The sequence below is a fragment of the Podarcis liolepis genome, assembly GCF_965112155.1.
Source record: "Podarcis liolepis genome assembly, chromosome: 8".
Taxonomy (NCBI): Eukaryota; Metazoa; Chordata; class Lepidosauria; order Squamata; family Lacertidae; genus Podarcis; species Podarcis liolepis.
The window spans coordinates 40,412,375-40,435,940 of NC_139560.1; the positions used below are offsets into that span (position 1 = coordinate 40,412,375).

General features: G+C 41.4%; 1 long non-coding RNA gene across 1 annotated transcript; it reads right to left on the reverse strand.

Moving 5' to 3' along the window:
- Positions 1–5,315: 5,315 nt before the first annotated feature.
- Positions 5,316–12,157, reverse strand: LOC310713705. Its single transcript, XR_014529413.1, has 2 exons — positions 12,024–12,157; positions 5,316–6,314 (listed from the first exon to the last, which is right to left on the reverse strand). It is a non-coding gene; the product is annotated as an uncharacterized lncRNA (long non-coding RNA).
- Between the last annotated feature and the right edge of the window lie 11,409 nt (positions 12,158–23,566).

The following is a 23,566-nucleotide window of genomic DNA, read 5'->3' on the forward strand; positions in this document are numbered from 1 at the left end:
TGTATGAGATAAAACAAAACACGCTGGGAAAATGTCTCCCAGAAAATAAAATATTGCAGCAAAAAGTAACAAAAGAAAAATTTTAGAGTGTATCAGAAGGCTTTACTAAGGAGAGCTCTTTTATATTACAGTTAAGATATCTGATATGGTGGCACAATATGTCAGTAAACACAACATGTTCTGCACTCATGAGAGCTGATTCTGCAGGTGAAAAACAAAACTATATCCAGGCTTTTGTTTTTCATGCACAAAAAACCCATTGTGGTCATTATTAACAAATAAAAAGATCTTTTGTTATTGCAATGTAATGTGAATCTGAAAACCCTGACTAGCTATCTGCATTTTAATGCCAGTATAAAGGTAAATTCACAAAGTACCATGTGTGGTACCAGTTCCATTCAGCAACATTTTGCACATGAGTATATCTGGGCTCAGAGACGGGAACTAGAGACCCACATTGGAGCATTATCTTGCCTTTGCCACATTAGTTGAAAACAATTTCCACTGATTTAAATAGAACTTCCTTCCCAGTAATGTTAGGACTGGAGTACCGGGGTGTAATTCATACAGCAATCAGAATCCCTGGATTTAAGTCACTTTGGTCCCAGTGATCACACTGTGACTAGCTCACTTTAACTGCAAGGATGAGGCATAATTGGGTTGTAGTTGCTGTCACTGAGTTGTCAAGCAACTTGTCAAGAAGAAGCCAAAAATCTGACAGACAGCGAGATCCCACTGGCCATCTAAGCGCAGCAATCCTGCTACCCAGGCCAATTTAAAATGACAGTCATACAGTGTCACAGGTATGGCAAAATACTTCTACATTATTTGTGGCTCTGCTTTACCCACAAGAGTTTGCTTCAGATACATTGAATTATACATAACTCAAGTTGATGGAAAAGGCCAAATATTTAGTTTACCTTTCTCTTAGGGCATCAGTTGGCAGATTTGTGGTAGTCCTGTGTTCCACAGATTTTAAAGCTAGCCAAAATCATTAGCGGTAGAACTGGATGTAGATATAAAAAATTAAGATAAACATTTCAAGATTTCTAAACACATTTCAAGACATACACACACATATAGGAGGGTATGACATACTTCCAGCATACATGAATGTGTACACATTGGGCTGTATCAAACATTGCTGCTATATGAGTGGAATAGGCTTCTTCTCATGCAACAGGCCTTTCCCTTATTCATCTCTCCCCTGCAGCCCTTCTACTCAACCTTTAACATCTACTCCAGATGGTTCACAGGACCCTCTGGATCTTGTTTTGGGGGCACATGTAGGAGCATGATTTCAGATGCAAAGTGGAAGGGCAGCAGGACTGGAGCCCAAATCTCCCGCTTGACAATGCAACTACCCAATGACAGAACCACAGATGCACACAGAACTCAGACTCATAATCATAGCCCTTGACATGCCCCTGTATAGAGTGCAGCCATATACACCAGAACCAAAGCATACCAATTCTTGGAACCCCATCGCTCCAGTATACAAAAAGGTCAAGGTTCAATATCCGTGGCCATGGTCCCACAGAGAAAAGGAATGCTAAGGGTCACACCTGCGCCCACATTTCTGAGGCAGGACTGTGATATAGGCAATCTGCAGAAATGGTGCAAAGAACAGCAGTCTCAAGTAACTGCTGGCTTCGGGATGCTTTTCATTCCACCGAGCCACCTTTATCCTAACAAGTCTTTTGATCATTTGGCTGATTGCTGATAGTGTGCTGTTGTCATTGCAAAAAGAAGGAATTATTTATGGATGTAATTCCTAAGATAAAGTCCTCTGCTCTCCCTTCCTCCCACTCACCCAAACACACACTGCAACACACACACACATGTGCCCCATGTGCAAATATCATTGTGTGGCACATATTTTCCTGCCTGCTGTGGTCTTCTGAAACAGGGGGCTTAGCAGTGATTATATGCTGCCCAACAGGCATAACTTATGGATGGGATCGGTCTCATTCGTTTTTATTCAAAGCCAGAAAAGCAATAGGAGAAGGAAGAGAAAAGAGCAAGGGAGGGAGGATGGGAGGGCAGGGGAAACCATCATTGTAGCAGAAGACGAACTAATGATTTCAGATCCCAGTGTGCAAGAAATAGGATAAAGACTCCTCTTCACAACACTACCGCAAACCTTAAATAATGGAGAAATTATCTAATCAAAGTGGATAAAGAGCTTTTTTTAAAGGCAATGAACAGACTGCATATAATGAAAGAAATAACAAGGAGGGTTGTATGAATGCAATAATAGTAGTATTTTAAAAAATTAAAAAAAGATCACCACTTGCTAGAGAAGATTTCCTAATGGACCTATTTGAGAGAATAATAGATAGAAACTCTGAGTTTTCCACAGCTCCTTCCTGTGTCTCCTGAGAGCCTAGAATATAAACTCAAAGAAAAAGTTTTTGCAAGCCACACACGTTAGGCCCATAATTGCAGACTCCTTCCTCTTGGGTACTCATGAGAAAGAGCTTCAACTGTGTATGGGGAGGGGGGGGTGTTACCTCTGTTTCCATTTGCTCAATCACCAGCATTTAATTTGCAAAAAGTTAAAAAGGTTATTCTTGCTCAACAAATTCTGTTTATCATATAACAATATCTCATGTGACTGAAAATGCTTTTGAATGCAATTACCTAAAGTCTTCATTTGTTTTAGTCATTTGAAAAGAAAAAGTTTGATTTTCCTAGGGCCTCAGCTGGCAGAATGAAGAACCTAGTTCAGGGAGCAGATGCTGAGAGGAGGGCATGGCAGTGAGATACTGGAGGACAGAGCTGTGTGTGCCTACTCTGTCCTCCCTAAGCAGAAAATGCTGACCCAATGCCAACGTCAAAGTAAGATTCAGCTGCCTGATGGATTTTGCATGTGAAATGAGAAGGGGGAGAAACATATTGTCCTTGCCTCAGGATGAAGAATGTCTTGGGCTGGAACTACCAAGCCGCATAATCTCCAGCAAGAACAGAGCCTGTGTGAATCATTTGCCATCAAAAAAACAGCCCTGAGAATCCCTTTCTGCCACTGTGCTGGGAACAGTAGCAGACAGCATGGTCTGACCTCAAAGTCACATCACTGCTTCTTAGCAGAAAGTAGATAGGGGGAGGTGAAAAGGTGGCAAGGTTGGCATGGCGCAAATGCACTCACAGTCCCAATCTGATGCTCCCACTGATGTGTTTGCACCATGCTGACCTTGCTCCTCCCTAGCTAACTTCCAGTAACCAACCAGAGATCAGGTGAGTGGTGATGTCACACCAAAACCTCAGCTACTAGTTGGGAAATATCTGCTACTTCATAACCCTCCTGTCTTCTTAAAGATAAAATGTCTCACTTGAAAAATTCGTAGGTGGGCTGTGGGGATTGTGGCTCCTGTGTTTGAGCAGGGGGGGGTCCTATTTAATTGCTTCCCTCATCCTTATTTACAACCCCCAAAAAATAAACATTACATTTTAAACTTGCAACAAAGGTCATATCAAATAACCTTTCAGTTGGAGAAATAGAATGCAGATACTAACCTATCCCACATATTTCCCCATACTGCCACCTGCACAATCTAGTATCAGAGAATCTAGTATCACGTTTTACAATTCCCATATTTCTCAGTGACCTGATTTACAATGACAATGCAATGGCATTGTTAGAGCAAATTAACCAGGCTGATCAAGAAAACCATCTGATTTGACTGGGTCTGCATGGCATTTTTGGTGAGGGGGAATGGAGAAAAGAAGAAGGAAAAGTTCAGTACTATTTGATATTGAGCATTATCAGCACATTACTGTATTGTAAGCCTTTTATGCTATATAATAAACGGAGCTGTCGATAAGTTAGCAAACCTCATTATCATAGTGCTAAGCAATTACACCACACTGTTCATTTTCAAAGCACTCTACAAAATTAATTTGTTTAATCAAACACATTTTAAAATTGTGAGGCACCAATTTTCCTCATCTTTATGATGCTTCTGTTCCCATGGTCATATTAACTGAACACTTAATATTCATTTTCTAGCTAACATTTAGGTTCAAGCTAATTTGAATGATTGACTAGAAACGTTTAGTATGCAATAATGTTGCTCCAACTTACAGGCAGGCTGGAATCATTTCACTTTGATAAAGTACCAGCCAATGTGCAAGCAGAGGCTCCAGGGCACATACAGAGTTCTTGACGCAGCAGTGAAATGGCTTGTTCATAGCATGTTTACTATATCTGTGGGTAACAGCTTTTCCTTTTCATTTCATTACAGTGATTTCTGAGAGTTTTATTAGGTTGTGTCTGAAACATTGCTTGTAATTCACTAGGGATCCTTTTTTAACGAAGCAGAAAGGTAGGATACAACTCTTTGATTATGGATATTTTCTTCTCAATGTTGAGGAATTTATTGCATGCACAATCTCTTGGCATGGCGCAAAAGAAGCTGCCTTATACTGAGTCAGACTGTTGCTCTATCTAGCTTAGTACTGTCCACACTGACTGGCAGCATCTCCCCAGGGTTTCAGACAGGAAGTCTTTCCCCGCCCTGGGACCCTTGGCATGCAAGGCAGATGCTCTACCACTGAGCTGTGATCCTTCGACCAAAATGGTCATAGAAATGTCTGGTGCTGAAGAGAATGCTGTAATCGTTGCTCAAAATGGGACACCATTAAGCAGTGTTTAGGGAGCAGGCAGCTCTATCATATCTTTGGATATATTCATGTTTATTTAGTTGAATGAGTAACGGTAAAGGTAAAGGGACCCCTGACCATTAGGTCCAGTCGTGGCCGACTCTGGGGTTGCGGCGCTCATCTCGCTTTATTGGCCGAGGGAGCTGGTGTACAGCTTCTGGGTCATGTGGCCAGCATGACTAAGCTGCTTCTGGTGAATCAGAGCAGCACACGGAAACGCCGTTTACCTTCCCGCCGGAGCAGTACCTACTTGCACTTTGATGTGCTTTCGAACTGCTAGGTTGGCAGGAGCAGGGATCGAGCAACGGGAGCTCACCCCGTCGCAGGGATTTGAACCACCGACCTTCTGATCGTCAAGTCCTAGGCTCTGTGGTTTAACCCATAGCACCACCCGCGTCCCTTTAGTTGAACGAATAGGGGCCCCCAAAGGGCTGTCCACAGACTACAAATCTTCCCCTGGGACCAAGTGACACATTCTCATACAGGACTCTAAATTAGGTGGTACTGGGGGTTTGGATCAACTCTACATGGTGGCTACCTCAAATAAATTAATTATGTAAGTTGACACCTGCCTCTTTGTTCATCAGCTGCAGATTAGATATCTATCAGTGCAAACTGTTGGTTGGTTGAGAGAGAGAGACAGAGATACCAAGTGATTTCTAGGACTCATTTGATGTAGACAGGGATGTTTTTAATCATTACATGGACATCTGAGTTTAGCTACCTTTCATTGCAACAAAAAATGTTGTCCACAACAAAAACTATTCAGTCAGAATCCTGAAGCATGACAGTTCATTATTTTAAGCAGCAATAAGAAGTGAATTCTTCTCCTGTCAATCAAGCAGGCATAGTTGGTTGCATCTTATGCCAACTTAACTCGGGTTGCTCAGGTAACTGTTGTTGGTGGACACCTGGAATTAGATTACAGTGAATTTCTCTTCACATTTTAATTCCTGTTTAGAGTTTGAAAGCTCGACCTTCCGGGTCAAAAACTAATTTTGAAGCAGATCCACCTTGAGAATCAAGTGAGGGGCAGAACCTCATTCTGTATCAATTGCACAATGGTCAGCTGCTATTGTCACATATACTGCTCGTCCATGCCCTCTTTTGTCTCTAGGATTGGCAACTAAGGAAGGGTGAGTGGGATGACTGCGCCCATCAGGATTTGGCTCAAGCAACATCAGCTCTCAAAGCTTGTTTTATTTACACAGACCATATTGTTAATAGTGTTTCAATGCTGCTCTTTTGAGTGTACATTTGCGCCATGTTAGGATGGCACAATTCTAGTCACAATTCAATTTACCAGTTTACGGCAGAAGTGTATTTGATTTCCCACCACCTTTGCTATTCTCACTATTTCTTCTTAGCAACATACAATTTTATTAACTGCTTGATTTTCAGAAGCAAGATCTCGTGGATTTAAAATGAGAATTGCCCCCTCTAAATCAACTTGGTATCTCACTTATCTCTGGATTACATTGTCTCCTATAGATTATTTATTCTTGTTGGTTGTTCATTCATCTCTCGTTTCATGGAACATGGATTGTCCTATCTTGCCAGCAATTGTTCATTTGTGTCTGACAGCTTTGCTTTGACTTTGGTTCTTCTTAAGATCCCTGGGGCAGCATGACCTAGAAATAGCCAAACGGCAGCTGAAATGAAAAGAGGTCAAGATTAGTAGTTTCCAGAGTGATTGCAGAATAACATTAAGCATAATGGGTTTTAATTTATAGAGATCTGACTAATAAGTGACATGCAAATGTTCCCTTGAAGCTACTAGGCCTTTTATTAGTCCATTTTGATGCAGCCTACAAACATTACTTTATCAAGTTCAATGCCATGATTTCATCATCCACTGATGCCAACGGTGGGAAACCTGTTGCCCTCTTGCCATTGCTGCACTGCAGTGCCCATTATCCCCATTAACTCCCATTAACTATCCATTATCACTTGTGCTGCATAAGAACTAGAGATGACTGCATCTTCCAAAGATTGGCTTAAGATTTTTCCATCACCATCCCATCCCTCATGGGTAGAAATCATGGAAACATGCCTGGGACGAACCTGAAAATCTTGGAAGGCTTGTGCACTGCTCTATCTCTGTTGCCTTCACCTCTTAACCAACCTCTTAACCCTAACCATCTCCTCCCTTCTTTTGGTGCGGTTGCACCAGCAGGAGGAACAACAGAGGCTGGGTACACACCATGCCTTTAAAACATATTCAAAGCATATCCCTTTCCCCTCAAAAGAGTCCTGGGAACTCTAGTTTACCCTTCACAAAACTACAGTTCTGATAATTCTTAACAAACTGCAGTTCCCTGGATTACTTGAGGAGAGGGAATGTGCTCTGAACATGTTTTACAGGTGTGACAATTACACAACCAGAAAGGGCAGGGGGGGCTTCCTCCACCTCTTCCCTCCCATCACACAGCCCAAATGACAAAATAGAAAGAGCCCCTGCAAGGATTTCACCTTCCATAGTGCTCTGGGCCATGTCCTGCTATTAGTGTGGGAAAACTGTGTAACAGAGTGGTGGGATGTGGAGTGGATTCTTATGAACTCTGACTCCAAAGCAGACTCACCTGATCTGCACCAGCCAGATCAGAGCAAGAGTCCGCTTTGGAAACTGCAGTCCATCAGATTCCATTATACATTATAACTACACCTCCGGTAGTTCACATACTGACTTTAACAAAAGGAGGAAATGTAAAGAAAAATGGCATGTGTTGACTTAAAACCACTTTTACCAATTATTTCCAGTACCAAACAAGAAGTTAAATTTGTTTGTATGTTGCAGAGGCAGTAAGCGAGGAAGGATTGCAGCTGAATAAAGCATTTGTTTGGAAGGCAGTGTTCAGCTTTTGTTCATCAGAAATTCAAATAGAAGAATAAATTATTCATATTATGACTAGAATACATATCTGCTCACACAGAGAACAACAATGTCAATAATTATGTTTTATTACTCCATCTGTCTTATAGCTGTACGGTTCCCTTCCATACTTTCTTCTACCTCTCAGAGGGAGGGGGGGGAAACACAGAATGAAAAATCTGATATATGCAGGACAGTTTACACACCTGTATATTTGCATGTACATGTGGAATGGTGAGCAAATCTGTCAACTTTGCTTTCTCTAACTTTTTCATTTTTCTGCCCTTAAGTTCAGTTATCCAGATTTCACATCAGTTTGCATTATTATTTTTTATGTCCTCATCATCAGCATTTTAGGCAAACTTCTCCTCATGTACACAGTGCAGTCTTGTCTAATATACATATTTTTGCAAAGCCACTTCCTCTAATACAGTTTTTAGTAGTGTTCTCACTTTTATGCACACGTTACCTTATTATTTGCATTTTTGTACACATTACTTGGTTGGAGAATTGTGTTGCAAAATTCAAAGAAATGCAAATTTCAAAATGTGGCTGTGTTCAGAAATGGCAAATTAGGTATGTGCCCTTAAATGTGCATACAAATTTAATTTTTACGTCATCCATGTGTAGGAGTGAGCATTTCTCAATCAGAAGACTCTTTTGCTTGTATAACCTGCATGTGCAAGACACAGGAATGAGCCCTGGGATAGCTCCTGCAGCAGTTTGTACTCTACATTATTCAGACCCCTTTCTCACTGACCTCACACAGAGCTCATAAAACTTCCAGGCTGCTACCACAGATGCAGTAATCTGAATTGTTTCTCTTTAGAATACATGTGTTTAAATTTCTAGAGTTAAAAGTATGCTTCACTCCTTTCAGCTAATTAGACCCCATATTAGGCCTGGCACTCAAACTTTGAGATGCAAAGTACCCTTTTAAGCATTGCATCCCATCAAATAGCTGTAATATATTGAAAATGGACTACTAAGTAATATGTTAACGCCAACATTAAAAAAAAAAGTTTAGGCAATATATTGTAATTGATTTTTTTCTTTTTTTAAAGAATAAATTTTAAAGCATCCCTGTTCTTTTGATTTAGTACCAGTTTGAGGATTCCATTGCTTTTTCTTCAGCCAAAGTATAATCACATTTGAATTATAGCCTTCTAGAGGACCTATGGTTGTGGAAATGTGAAGGTACTGCTTTACTGTGTCTCCACTAATGGTGGCCTTGTGTGGTGATTTAACACAGTCTAATAAATCTTTCTCAGACTACAATGACCCAAGGCTAATTCTGACAGCAACATTAAGTCAGATAATTTTATCAGAGCCTTGAGCAGTTCTGTTAGTTTCCTTTTTCTAATGTCTTGTATTATGTTACTTCCTCGTGTGTGGGAGCTGTGGCCCTCTAGAGATGTTGTTGGACAACAACTCCCATCATCCTTGACATCCCCTCATCTCTAACCATTGGCCATGCTGGGTGTAGCTGATGAGTCCAACAATTTTTGGAGGGTCACAAGGACCTGGTCTCTGTTTAGCATGTCTAGAACAAAAAGAGAGAATTTATGAGTTGTGGAACTCTCTCCCCAGGGAGTTGCATCTATCTCCCATGTGGATGACATTTAGACAGAAACTGAAGACAAATCTGTTCATCCAGGCTTTTGAGGCATGAATGTCAACTGAAATTTCAGTATATAATATTGTGTGTGTGTGTGTGTGTGTGTGTGTGTGTGTGTGTGTGTATTTATAAATGTATTTTTAGATACTTTTATTGTATGGATTGTTTTTCCTGTGTTGTTCATCATCCTAGACTCCCATGGGAAAGGCAGTATGGAAACTAATAATAATAATAATAATAATAGTCATGATACTGATGATGTTGGTGGAGATGACAGGGGCCAATAAGCAGGCATTCCTACCAATAGTGCAGAGTAGAATGGAAAATGAAACAAATAAACCCCAGAATTTTACCTGTAAAAATAAAAAGAGAGTCAAATAATCAGCTCTGAATGAAATTTCACTTTGCCACTCGTGTTTAATCCATAACTCATTTGTTTGAATTAGGTACCTGGAAGAACATGTACAGGTCATTAAAAGGTTACAGGAAAGATGGAAGGAAGAGAGCAGTCAAACTGACAGATTGAAAATATACTGGTTGTCCAATCTGTATTAAAAAGACACAAATACACATTTTAGCAGTGTTTCCATGAAAGCCTCCAGCAGTCTTAGTCTACATCATCCCACACAGAAGCCTTCAATCACAGTGATAATGGCAAGCAAAGGCAATGAGTCTGTAAAAGCAAGCGAACATACATGTTGCCTGGACTCTGGTAGTTCTTTTCGTCTGTGAGTTTCCTTTGCTGTTTCTTGTGTGCAAAAGCAAATCAGTTTCTTTCTTCCTGCTTATGATAACTAGTACCAAAGTCTGATCAGCTGCTCAGTTCCTCATGACACCATACTGATGTTTAAGACTGACAGCCATCTGCTCACCTGGTCACGCCTGCTGTGCCATTTTGTAGTTCTGTTTAGTTTTAAATAGCAATGAGGCTGCGGCAGAGCAGCTTTGAAACTTAGCCTTGGGAAAAAGTTGACAGGAGCTGAACAGCTTCTGGTTCACAATGAATCACCCCAAAGGGTCAAGGGCAAGGAAGAATGAGTCAATGAAAATGCAGGGAGACCTGACAGAAACATAGAATCATAGAATTGTAGAAGTTGGAAGGGAATCCTGAACGCCATCTAGTCCAATCCCCCACAATGCAGGAATCTTTTGCCCAATGTGGAACTTGAACCCATGGCCCTGAGATTAAGAGTCTCATGCTCTCCCAACTGAGGCATCCAACTCTTGACAGAAGAAAATACGTGGATCAGATGCCTCTCAGGAGATGTTCTGTATAGGTGTTTATCTTCTAATGACAGAAGTATCTGAGCCACGATGGGTGAGATTCAGTGCCTGGTTTTGAAGGAAAGCATGGAAAGAACCAGTGGGTCAGTGGCTTCCTTGTCCTACTCAGTGCCGCTTCTCTTGGGTGCTGCTTGAGGCAGCTGCCTTACCCCGTGTGACTGGTGGGACACCTCTGGTTATCTCTAGATACAAACTCTATAGAAAAGGCAGGGAGGGGCATGTTGGCAATGATAGGACTCTCAAAATCCCAAAAGTGGCAGGCCCTCCACAGAATTGTGGTAGGTGGTGATGCCGGAACCTCGAAATAATTTAGTATTGAGGACACGCTATCAGTGAACAACTCATAAACAGTGGGGGTGAGTAAATGGATATTTATTATCAGATTTGATCTTAAGCAGGGGTGCAGGATATAAGAAGAGGCATAACTTGGCTATTAGAGTTAATCAAACTTAGCTGCAGCAAAGAGGGATTTGGCAAAATGCTGGAAGAACAAAGAAGTTAAAGCTCAATGCACTGATGATGCTTTGATAAAAATCGCTGACAAAGTATTATCTATACCAGGCTAAACACAAATTACTTTGGGGACCCGATTTCAAAATGGCTATTTGAATATAAAGCAGAACAAAAATGATCAAACTTCAAAGGAAGCTGAGAAAACAGAGCTAATCCATTTGACCAGCAGAAGAGGCTTTTAATTCAATTTGCACCCTTTAGCTTCAGTTAGTCTCCAGTCACTCAATTCCACTCCTCTCCTGGTTCTCCCGAAGTGACTGTGCCACTAAAAATGGATGACGAGCCTATTCCACCACTGGCTCAGTACAGTGACATAAAAGTATAGTGAAAACGCTTCATCTTGCAATAGTACTGCTGACTTGAAGCTGTGTGAACTGTGATATTTCATCTATCAAACTCTTTATCTTCTCCTGATTTTGAGGTTCACCAACATGGTATGGAAGTATGCAATCATAGGAATATGGGAGCCTGCCTTATACTGAGCCAGACCATCTAGATCAGTAGCACTGTTCAAAACCAGGAAAGAAAAGCAAGGAGCTACATAGAGCCTGGAACCTGGGTTGTGGGGCGCTGAAACACAATTTCTAATCACATTTGTGCTGCAGTGCGCGGCAGATCCCCCGGCTCAAGCAGCACCAAAAGAGGCACATCTAGGGATGCTCCTGGCAGCGGCGGGGGACAGAGGGATGCTCAAGGCTGCAAATGCAGAGCTGCTCATTCTACTGCTCCAACTTCTTAAACAGCTTCTCTGCCCGGCCATGTAGAGGGAGGGGGGAGGAGGGGGAGGCAGCAGGATCACTCCTGCTGCTGCCTCGTGGAGTGAGAGTATTGTTTAGGTTCACAGGATTGTTTGGAGCTACAAGCAGCTCCGTATTTGCAGCGCCGATGGGAGTCTGAGCAACAGCTCCAAACAGCACCTCGGCAGCATCCACAGCGGCTTGGGGTCGGGGGAGGGGAGTTGCAGCCTCATAGCTCATCCATCCCCCACCCCACCCTCTCCTTACAGACCAGGCTGGCAGGAAGCAGCCCGATCTGCAAAGCCAGCTGTCTATGAGGTCCTGCTTCAGCGATCGCCTTCACGTAGGGTTGGCGGGGAGGAATTTCTCCTGCTATGCCCCCAGTGCCAACCGTGGCAATTTGAATGGAAATCTTCAGTGCAGGGTGCTGTGACAAGAGTTCAGAAAAATGCTTGCAATAATAACATTCTCTATCTCAGAACGCGCCCATTACTATTGGAGTTTCAAACCCTGCTCAGTAACTTTAGCAACTGTCAGAAGTGACTCTCCAGGATTCTCAGGCAAGTTCTTTCCCTTTCTGAATTACCGCACTTTCTGACCTCCTGACCTTCATGTACAGACCAATCATAGAGGCGCCAACCTTCCTGCTGGAGGTTACATGCAAATAAGGCCACAGAGGCCATTCCAAACACAAATCCTGGTCCTCAGATAGACTGAAGTGTCTCCTTACAATGTTGTCAGGTGAGAAGTTTAGCTCTTAGCCTAGGTGGAACCAGCATGCAACTTCATTGTGAGTTTGGAAGGTAGGATAGCAGCACAGTCACATCAACCGCTACTACTGTACAACTTCTGAAGCAGTGATGGGGCTGACAAAGGAGTTCAGCATCTTCAGCACCTTTATTCTGTATTCCAAAACAGTTACACATTTAGAAAACTGGAGCTCTGCTGAAAAGCCAATCAGAGATAACATTCAAAACATCCACACTCGTCAATATGTTTATCTGGGCAACTAAAACATCACACACAAAAAAGCTGAGTAAAGAAGCAGGCAGGACAAATAATGCAAGCTGCTTTCCATGTCTGGGACTAGGAGGCAATGTCCAAAAGGGATGTCTGGGCAGTGATTCTTAGAGCCATTACTAAGTAGAACATTGTGCCCATCAAAGTTCATGTTGCTGTCTCGTCTTCAAAGTGTTAGGTTTCCTATTTGACTAAAATAAGAGCTCAGTGAATTATGCTTTTATCGCCTATTCTTAGGAGACATTAAAATCTTGGAATACTTCCCTCTCTTCACTTAGACTCCATCCTACACTTCCCAGGAGATAGAAACTTCTGTCTACAATATATTATCACAGAGAAGTATAAAGGATTGCCATACAATGAAATGTGCTTGAACTTATAATGGATTGTGGGTTTTAGCCCATTACTATAACATGGTTATATTGATTTAAGCCACTGTGGTATGATTGGAATTAATGCAATTAGCGGGCAAAATTCCCCCTACTTCTCATCCGTGGGTTTGTGGATCAACTGCTTGCATCCTACCTGGGCTTGACTAAGTCAATCTGGCCAATTCATCTTCCCAGGGAATTCTGGGAACTGTAACTCTGGGAATGAATAGAGGGAAGGTGTCTCCTAACAACTCTCAGCACCCTGAACAAAAAATAGGTCACAGCAGGTGCTCTGCAAGTTCTTAAGGTGGGTGCTGGATCACCTCAGTATTGAGTGATATCAGTGTGTGCACCACATCAGTACACCATACGATGTTGTACGTGATGTCAGCACATCGTGTGATGTTGGCCCCCTCAATAGTGGGGGCAAACTGGCACCTCTGTTTGCTTTGGGGAAAACCATGACTTTTAAAGTTGTTATGATACTACTTTAAATGTATGATGTGGATGTGGCCCTCATCTCCTACTTCACCACAGACAATTATGAAGCTTGGCACCATCTCTACATTTGATCCATTGCTCACAGCTACCCAGAAGAACAAGGGATGAGATCAAGCACATGACAACTGCTTCTCCTTTTCCTTCTGCTTGTCATTGCTTGCTCACTCTCACCCTCTCAGCTAGAAGTACAAGGCAGATTAGCTGGCGCTAACAGGGGAAAGTTCAGAAGGGCCAGGGGGTCTTTTGTTACACACATTTATATGTAATGTATAGTCAGGCTTTAAATAGCTTTATTATAACCACAAGAGTACTTACTGGCACCAGCAGTAACTAGAGGCTAAGCTTTCCATGACCATATCTGTATGCCATTCTGTTTTTCCATTAGGAGAACTATAAGTGGTTCTAGGAAAAGTACGGGAGGAAATTGCAATCAGGTTGGTCTGAAAGTAGAAAGCAAGAATTTGTAGTCTTGTCACATAGGATAATTGCAAGCTAATGCTGCTGATATTCAGCAAGTTGAAAGCTTCAAGGAAGTAGCTGGAGTTTTGCCACAGTGCTTTGGATTTTTCTCTTAGAACAGGGTGAAGAGGGATATATTAATTGTCTCTGAATTTCATGCTAGAAAACTTGAGTGAGGGGAATTCAGCAGCTAATTCTAAAGCAGTCATAGTAGTACCAAAAGGAGTATACAGTCACCTCTGTCTTAAATGAGTTTTGAACAAGAATTGTTACCTCCCATGGAGTTTATTATAGGCTGAGTTGTATTATTGAATACAACTCTTCCCCAGCGTTTTATAATTACACGCGAATTGGCCTATATTTATAGGCTCAAATATCAGGGTGCTGTGGGTGGTACATTTGAAAAGGCTCACAATCATACCTTCCTAAAATCCCTCTGTACCCCCTAAACATCTAACCCTTGAGAACAAAATGCCCAATCAATGGGGATACATGAGAGATAGCTACACTTGCCCTTTTTATTCTACTCCACCAGAATCCTGGATGCTTCAAAATCCAGCCTGCAACAGTATGCCTCAAGTGAGGGATTTTGTTCTAGAGATAGATAGCAGGGCTGTGCATGGTCTCATTGCTCCAGTTTAGGGCCTGATCAATAACTTCGAAGCAGTTCCAGTCTGACCTGGGATGATCCAGGGATGATCCAGCCTGGATCAGAGGCCTTGCACAATGTTTAGTTAGGATTTAAATTCTAGTTACTGCTAGTTACTGAGGGTGTGCATTTCTGGGTGCAGAGTGTATAGCTATTTGCAGCTGACAACAGAGCAACAAACAGACCCATCCCCTGATTTACAATGGATTTTTTTCAGTGTCTGAATAGGGCTATTAAGATTGAGCTGTGTGCTGCTGAGCAATATTTCCTAAATATACAACTAAGGTTTGTTCTCTTTCTAAACAATGACTGAAAATCTGCTGGGCAATGAGTGCATTCAGATCAGGGGTCAGCAAACTTTTTCAGCAGGGGGCCGGTCCACCATCCCTCAGACCATGTGGGGGGCCGGACTATATTTTGAAATAAAAATATGAACGAATTCCTATGCCCCACCAATAACCCAGAGATGCATTTGAAATAAAAGCACACATTCTACTCATGTAAAAACACCAGGCAGGTCCCACAAATAACCCAGAGATGCATTTTAAATAAAAGGATACATTCTACTCATATAAAAACATGCTGATTCCCAGACTGTCCGCTGGATTGAGAAGGCGATTGGGCCACATCTGGCCCCCGGACCTTAGGTTGCCTATCCCTGATTTAGATGTTGCTCAAAACCTTTGCATACAAAAAAAGCCCCCAACTCCCCCTCCCCCTCCTTAGGCTCAGCCCTATAATGCTTAGTGTTTATGATACATAAAATATCATGTATTTATCCTAAGTTAGCAAGGCATTTTTCTTTTAGAAATCTAGAATCTCGGGCCTTCCAAAAAAAGAGAAAATCCCCTTCTTTGGATTTTCAGCTTCATATATCAAAACTTTATAGTTGTATAGGAGGAGGATTTATTATTGGCAGAAGGCACATGAGGGAGTTGGGGGAAATGTACAATTGAAAAATCATAGTTGGGTAATATTTAAAATGTTAATTAATGGGGGTGTCAAAACAAATTTTTTAATGCATACATCTGAAGCTGACTGGCCCACTGAATCCATCAGCACTGGAAATGAAAAAGGAATATTTCTCACTTCAGAAGAAGGTCACAAAGACTATTTGGGAATGCACATCCAACAGTCTCAGGACAATAAAAAATGACTGGATATGAGAAGATCTTCCCACTGAATTCTAACCAAGGAATTGTTATATCTCTTGATAGAAAAAAGCAGGCAATACAAGCAAACCCCAGAAAATCAGAAATGGTTGTGGCACAGGGTGGAAATAAAAGTGTATGAGAAAAGATCCTATCAATAGTAACTGCAGTTAAAAAAGACATGATGAGTAAGCTTTCATGCCATTTCAGGGTCCCCAGTTTAAATAAGAGTCCTACTGTCAGCAAGCAAGTACAGTAGCTCATTCTCTGCAGAGTTATAAATAACGGAGGAAGCCAAGTGAATAGATGATATCTAATCTCACTTGTGGCCTGTTCCCAGTTTAATAGAATTTGTGATTTCCATGGACAGCAGAGTGCAGACTCAATGCCAAGCATCTGTCCTGGACTGGCTTTATTTCAAGTGAAAATAATGAGTAGCAATGTGTTGCTAGCCAAGGTGAGAAAGATAAACTGGGTTAGAGTTTAGAATCAATATTAAACACTGAGAAAGCTTAGCTCTGTATGACAGAAAATTCTTGAGTTTTTAGATGAGATTTTCCTCCCTCAAAAATGCCTCATAAAATGCTGGGAACATTCTGTGAAGGTATTGTGGCAGAGCCCCCAAACCCTAAGGGGACCACTGCAGTGATGGCCAGCAAATTGATTTGTTCCAGCAGGCGTTAAGCAACATGGTGCATTTTGGATGCTGCTGGACTCAAATTCCCATCAGCCCCAGCCAGCATGGCCAATGACCAGAGATGATAGAAGTTGTAGTCTAGCAACATCTAGAAGGCCCCACATTGGCTGTCCTTGTGCTAGGAAGAACTGGTGCTGCTTGCTGCATAGTTATCAAGGGGCTGGGACATTCCTGTCCTTATCAAAAACCAATGGAAACAGATGTAGATCCTGCTTTGTGGAGCCCAAGTACTGAGAGGCGTAATTCTGGGGCTATCGGTGTCAAGCATTCCAATGGGCTATCATCCGATATCCAATTCAAGTTTGTTGAGCTCAGTTACTAATGTGAGTTGTACACAAAGTTCTCCCAGAAATGTTGCATGGGAGAATCTCTCTCATATTAGAATTTGGAGTCACCCACCTGTAAGTAATTGACACTATAATTAATTTGTAATTGACAATGCATAATTCATTTCTCATTTGAAATCTGCTCTTTCCTGAATTTTTATATGCAGTTCTCCAACCAAAGAATGCATCTAGAAATGTGCATATAGGTGAAAATAATGTACACAAATTACTTCTGTTAAGGGGAACCTGCTTGCAAAAAATGCTTGTTCCAGACAAAAAGTGTACTTATGTTGTACAAAAATACATATATTATAGGAAAATGCATCCAACTTTTCATGTGGAGTTGTTCTTTTGCAAAACATATATTTCATAGCACCATAGAATTGCAGAGCTGGAAGGGACCCCAAGGGTAATATATACATTGCGTTGAGAGCAAACCGAACTTAATAATGGGGAAATGAGAAGTGTAGAGAAAGCAAAATTTACAAATGTATAAATCTCTGCTCTTCCGAGCTCTGCAAAAATGTAAATAGTGGCTGCCACACCCAGCTGCCTACTGCTCATTCAACTGGGCCATGAGTTAAAGGGAGACCCAGCCAGGCATCAGTGGTGTGCTCTGGCTGGAGTGCTTAGGCCCCAACAGTTGCCCAAGAGTCCTGTACGATACTAATGCTGTGTCTTGCTCTCACTTACAGTGACTATCTCCAGTTGGGGGAGGGATCTGGAAGATCAACTGTCCTAACACAAAGAAGCAAGAAGGCATTGCACTAAAAATAAATCAGGAAAGTGTTCCATGCAGGAACTCCCTTTTCCCACCACCACTTTATTTCTAGTTTTATAATTGGAAAATAGTTTTTTGTTACTCTATGGACATTTTTGTGCACATTTTCTTGTTGGCACCTGTCTGTTTCAGGAGACAATGTTAGAGTGTTCTTTGGGGGGGGGGGTGAAGTCAAACTGTTGGAGAGTTACAGCACCTGCTGTGGCTGTAGAGATTGATATGGAAGAGACATGTTTTGTTGCATATGGGGCAGATGAAGGTGGCTGGTTGTGCTGCCTCAGGGGCAACATGGTGTGTTTCTCTCTCTGCACTTCTCCCAGTGGTCATTCCTCCTCTGGTCACTGCTGTGGATACCCAATCTGAGTGTTTGTCTCAAGTCATTGTGATCGTCTGCAAGGGATTTCCATACAGTCTTCTTACATCTTCCAAATTCTGAAAAGTATTGTAGTATAGTGCAAAATACATGCATGCTAAATGAGGCGATTAATGATGTTTTCATTTTTTAAAAAAACCCACTAAAGTGCCCCCCCCAAAAAAAAAATGTTGTCCATCTGCTTTGAATCATCTTAGCTGTTTCTCCGGCCTGTTCCATTTACTGTTAACCCTCTATCTGAAAATAAATGTTTCTTGGTGTTCTATTTTTAACACATTTGTTTCATCTTTACTATACTCACAAGAGTCTTTTGGGAAGATGTAGCTAAGCAACAAACTTGACTTGAGACACATAGCTTCTTCTGAAAAGTGGGGCTGACTTTCCTAGAAATTTATTTTTTTCACTTTTCTGGGACAGGATAATTCATTTGGGAATTATATTATCTTCCCAGTTTCTCGACCCCCAGCATCTATCATCCTCTCCTTTTCCCCTCCTAGTTCCAAGGCTGCAGCCCTTCATCTTGAAATAAGTGAGGATCAATCAACATGTGTGCAGTGTATTTTGTAGGCACTCGAGCTGTTAATAGAGAAATGCAATAGGTTATCCTCAGAATGAAATATCCCCAGGTATTGAAGCCCATGGGAGTGCTCTAGTGCTGCTCTGGACAAAGTAGTTTGCAGTTTCTCAGTGCAACCCAGCCAAGCATATGCAATTTTTTGCCTTTGCATGTTCACTCTGCCCAGCATGGTCACATGAATTGACTCGTACCTAGATCATTAAGGCAATAGAAAATGTTGGGGATATCTTAAATGGTCTGCCTTGCCAGACCTGACACCCTCAAAGCTCCTTGTTTGTCAGTGTCAAGGTCTCCCAGCTTCCAGAAATAAAAGCCATATTACTGAATAAATTTCTGAGTCGTCATTCACCTAATGGGTAAGAGTGTGTGTACAAGATTAGTGCTAGACTACTATATTGTCACTTCACTTAAGGAGAAAACACCCTGCCATAGTCTGATGGGACATTGATCTGGGACATGTTGCCTCCTAGGTATGCCGTTGACTATTGCAATATGAAAAATGAACAGAATTTCTGCTGCTAACTAACAGCCAACATAATGAGCTTATTCAATTAGTTTTTTGCGATTGTGCTGCTGTGCACAGAGGGAGAAAAAAAACACCACATAACATGGTATTTCTTCTTCTTCTTCTTCTCCACAACTTATTACCATGCAAATTAGGAGCTTTAAAGGGTGTAGCTTTAGGGACGCTAAATGAAAGCGTCTTGAGAAAACAATTTTCCTGAGAAAACCTTCCACGGTAGCTAATCAATCTGGTAGAGGAATGGGCCATCATGAATGTTAGACTTGGGCCATTAAAATTTACATTTTTCTCAAAATAAAACAGACATATGAAAACTATACCAGAATGTTTGAGGCAAAACAAATATTGTAAAACATTCTCCCTTTGAGTTAACTGCCTCAATGCCTTCTGTGCTTTAGCCTTGCTATGCAAAATAGTAACTTGCTTATTAAAGTTTTAAAACTGAACAAAGCCTATTGTAACGTGTATTGCTTCAGAAAGAATAGAAAGAATGTCTTTAAATGTGAACTGAATCAAATTTCCCCCTACAATTCTACCCTTAGATGATCTCATATGAAATAATGTAAGAGTATGCAAAATCTGGCAATGCACAGATTCTGGAGCAAACCCTGCATTGGTTCAGAAAGAGCAGATCAGGTGTATCTGCTTCCAAGTTGAGGCACACTGGATTCCTCCCCATCCCTACTCTGCTTTAGGGGTAAAAAATTATAGAAGGTGTGTTTGTGCCACATTTATGGCTAGCCAGAAATCCTGATGATTCTGTACCAGGAACTCAACCTACCACTTCCATCCAGGCTTAGCAAATATGATAGCTGACTTAGGAGGTGGGGGTACTCTTCTCAGAACCTACTACCATCTCGCTCTTCACTTCTGAAATAGTCAAAGTAGATCACTTTGATACAATTTGGATTCAATCAGGATGCATAGACAGCTTGTCCAGCAGCATCTCAAACAAATATGTGGAGAGGCTATGTAACTAGTTGATGAAATTTCATGGAGTACTTTCTGTCCCTACTTATTGTACTATGCTACACGACACAAGTGGTGTTGTAACTATGTATTTAATTCTTAGGGCTACTCATGAAAGTCAGTTTCTTTTTAAAAAACAAAACTTCTGAAATAGCAAAAAGGGTGTGTTGAGCTCATTCGGTAGAGCACGAGACTCTTCATCTCAAGGTTGTGGGTTCAAGCCTCATGCTGGGTAAAATGATTCATGCCTTGCAGAGGTTGGACTAGATGAGCCTCATGTTCCCTTCCAGCTCCAAAATTCTGTGATTCTAGGGGTGCTTGGACCAGTGGGGAAAAAGTCTGGAGTATTTCAAGCAGCTTGCACTTGAAGTATAATGACCCTATCCAGCTCTTGAAACAAGTGCTGGTGAATTTGGTACTTATTCTCTGAAAACAAGTTTCAAGTATATCTAAGGTTTGTTGTTAAAACACTTAGAATCTTGGTTGTCAATTTGGAAAAGTGTATAAAAGGCATCAGTTGAAGTTACCACCCAATTCTTAAATATTTCTTTCAACTCCTTCAAAAGGAAGCATTTAAAAAACATATTGGACAGTTCTTTTATAATCAGTTTCATTTTATCTGTCCCCTGTGGCCAATCCACCAACAAAAAGTAATTAAAAACTTATCTTCTTTTTTAATGCAGGAGAGCCTACACAGTGTAATTCTTGATTAAACAATTAGTATGACCAGATGAATGAAAAGAAAGAAAATGTTCACACAGATTCATAGCTGGGCTACCTAAAGAAATTACTATGTGCCATATTCTTGATTAATTTCAGAAACTAGATGAGGAATGCTTGAATCACCAGGTTTGAGCTGGGCATCCAATGCGATAGTATAGTCTATAGGAAAACATAAGGGTCCACATAGTCAAGTTAATAGGGTATGGAGGTTTTGTGGAGAAAGAACTAACAAGTATAATGTTGACTACGCTGATCCACAAAAACTGGTGAAAAGTCAAGAAGAGGAAGATACAGGAGGTAACTATGGGGGTGGCCTGCATGTAAGGAAGTGCAGAAAAAGAGGGATATGAATAGCAGACATGACATGGAGTGAAGGTGACAATGGGTGCAAGGCAGAGCTGGAGAAGAAAGAAGTGGCTTCCGTGATGGGGTTGGGAAGGTGAAAGGTAGCTTAGCAGCTGCATGGGGTGGAAGCAGAAACTCTAGGGGGTCAGCATGGTGGGAGTGGGGAGGTTGGTACGTAGAGTGAGTACAGCCCCTAGCAGTGACATAACCACTTCCAAACTTCACCCAGGTAGGGCCATTCTCCATTCTGTCTCAGTTCACACTGAATCATATTGAGCAACTTTGAAACATAGCCCCACTCCAGGAAGCAATAATAGAACTCAGGAAAGTCAGTTGGCCACAGCTGTTACCAGTCTCCTCCTCTGGAACAACATTCTGGCTGGCAGAGCACCTAAGAACAGGGTGAGCAAGCAGATGGAATGGCCTCTTTCCTGTCCAAGGACCGCTCACCAGCAGCAATGGGGGAATGACAGAGCAGGCCAATGTCTTCTTATGCATTTAGATTTTTCTGGGAACTAGAGCTTCTAACAGCCTCTTTCAAGTTAGCACTCCAGCGGGAGACCTGTGGTGGTACCCTGCTAAGTGCCAGCTTTGGGGAAATTGGTAGGGATTCAGAGAGTCCCATCTACACACAGGTTCTGTTTATTTGGGGTTTTACCCCAAACCAAATTGATAGCCTCTTTCCCAGTATAAAGGGTAGTTGTGTTCTTGAAACTGTGCATAAAACTTTGGCTAGGGAGGGTAAATTCATGTCTAGATAATTTTGTCTGAAGAAAAAAACCCTAGTTCAATTTTAAAGCCAGAGGAGGAGGGTGCTAACTCTACACAGAGCCGCTAAATCAAATCATACAAGCTCTGAGCTACTGTATATAATAATGTAATTACTGTAGTGACATGATGAATTGTGACATTACTGCTACAACGGTTAAGGCAGGCATAATGTAGCATGACTGACCTAGCTGGACATGTGCAATATTTCTTACTCTTCCATGCCTAAATGGGAGTAATATATTTATGCCCCCTAAACAAACAGGAGCTTGATCCAATTCATAAATTTATTTTCAGGAAGAGATTAGAAAATCTTCAGCCACCCCACAGTAGCAACTGAATTATAACTCACAGAAGATTCTGAAACATGTTACTGTGAAAACAGCTGGTATCCAAAATGGATAGCCTGGATACTAGAAGGAAGGGAAAGCAGAAATTAACTCTTGATGTGCAAGATGGCTGTAAACTGGTCTCTGGATAGAGGATCACCATTTTTGTATAACAGAAGGGAACCATTTATATCAGGTCTTACTTCCATTAGTTTTCTTATAGCAACCACTGGGCAGGAGCAAGGGGCAGCTTTTAAGTCAGGAGTGGATCCTTTCCCCCCACTGATCAGTTTTTGAGAAAAGTACTCTCATCTTAACATCAGATTGTTAAAGATGTACGGTCGTACCTTGGATCTCGAATGCCTTGCAACTCAAACGTTTTGGCTCTCAAACACCACAAACCCAGAAGTGAGTGTTCTGGTTTGTAAATGTTTTTTGGAAGCTGAACATCCAACACAGCTTCCACAGCTTCCAATTGAGTGCAGGAAGCTCTTGCAGCCAATCAGAAGCTGCACCTTGGTTTTCAAACGTTTTCAGAAGTCGAACGAACTTCTGGAATGGATTCTGTAACCAAGGTATTTCACTGTGCAGGAGCCCTTTTGCTTTAGTTGTGAAAGGCTCGACCATGTGTTCTCCAATACCCCATGGTAGACTTTGTCAGCCAGCTCTACCAACAGGGCACAGCTCAGTCATCCGGGCCTGTCATTGGCCCATATAAATTTCAAATTCAGGTGGGCAATCCCACCAGCTTGTCCTTGGTCAGCCAAGGACAAAAGTGACATCAGCTGACCATGCAGGGTTGAGGGCCTTCCTCCTTCTACTCCCCATGAACATTTTTTAAAATTTACTTTGGGACTTAGGGTGCAATCATATACTCACTTAACTGGAGTATGTTCCATTGAACTCAATGGAGCTTACATCTAAGTAGATGAACTGTGACTCTAATTTCTGAATTTAGGACTTAGAAATCTATTCTAAATTAATTTCTGAAGTTTGGACATGGAATCATTTCTGAATTTAGAATTATTTTTGTGCCTAATTTTAGATAAACTTAAAAGTAGCATGTTAAATGTTCAATTTAAGTAAATTCCCTTTCAAGTTTTCAAAGGGAAATCTATTTATATGCCTTAGCTCTATATTTAAAATTTCATATTTAATATTTTAAGCCCCTAGAGAAACTCAGACTGGTGCGCATTTTGTATCTGATAGCTAAGTGGCATAGAGGAAAAATAGTGAACTGCTCCCCTTATCAAGCAATTTTTACACTATCTGTCTCTTTCCAGCCATCAGAAATGTTTCTTTCTTCTTCAGTAAGTTG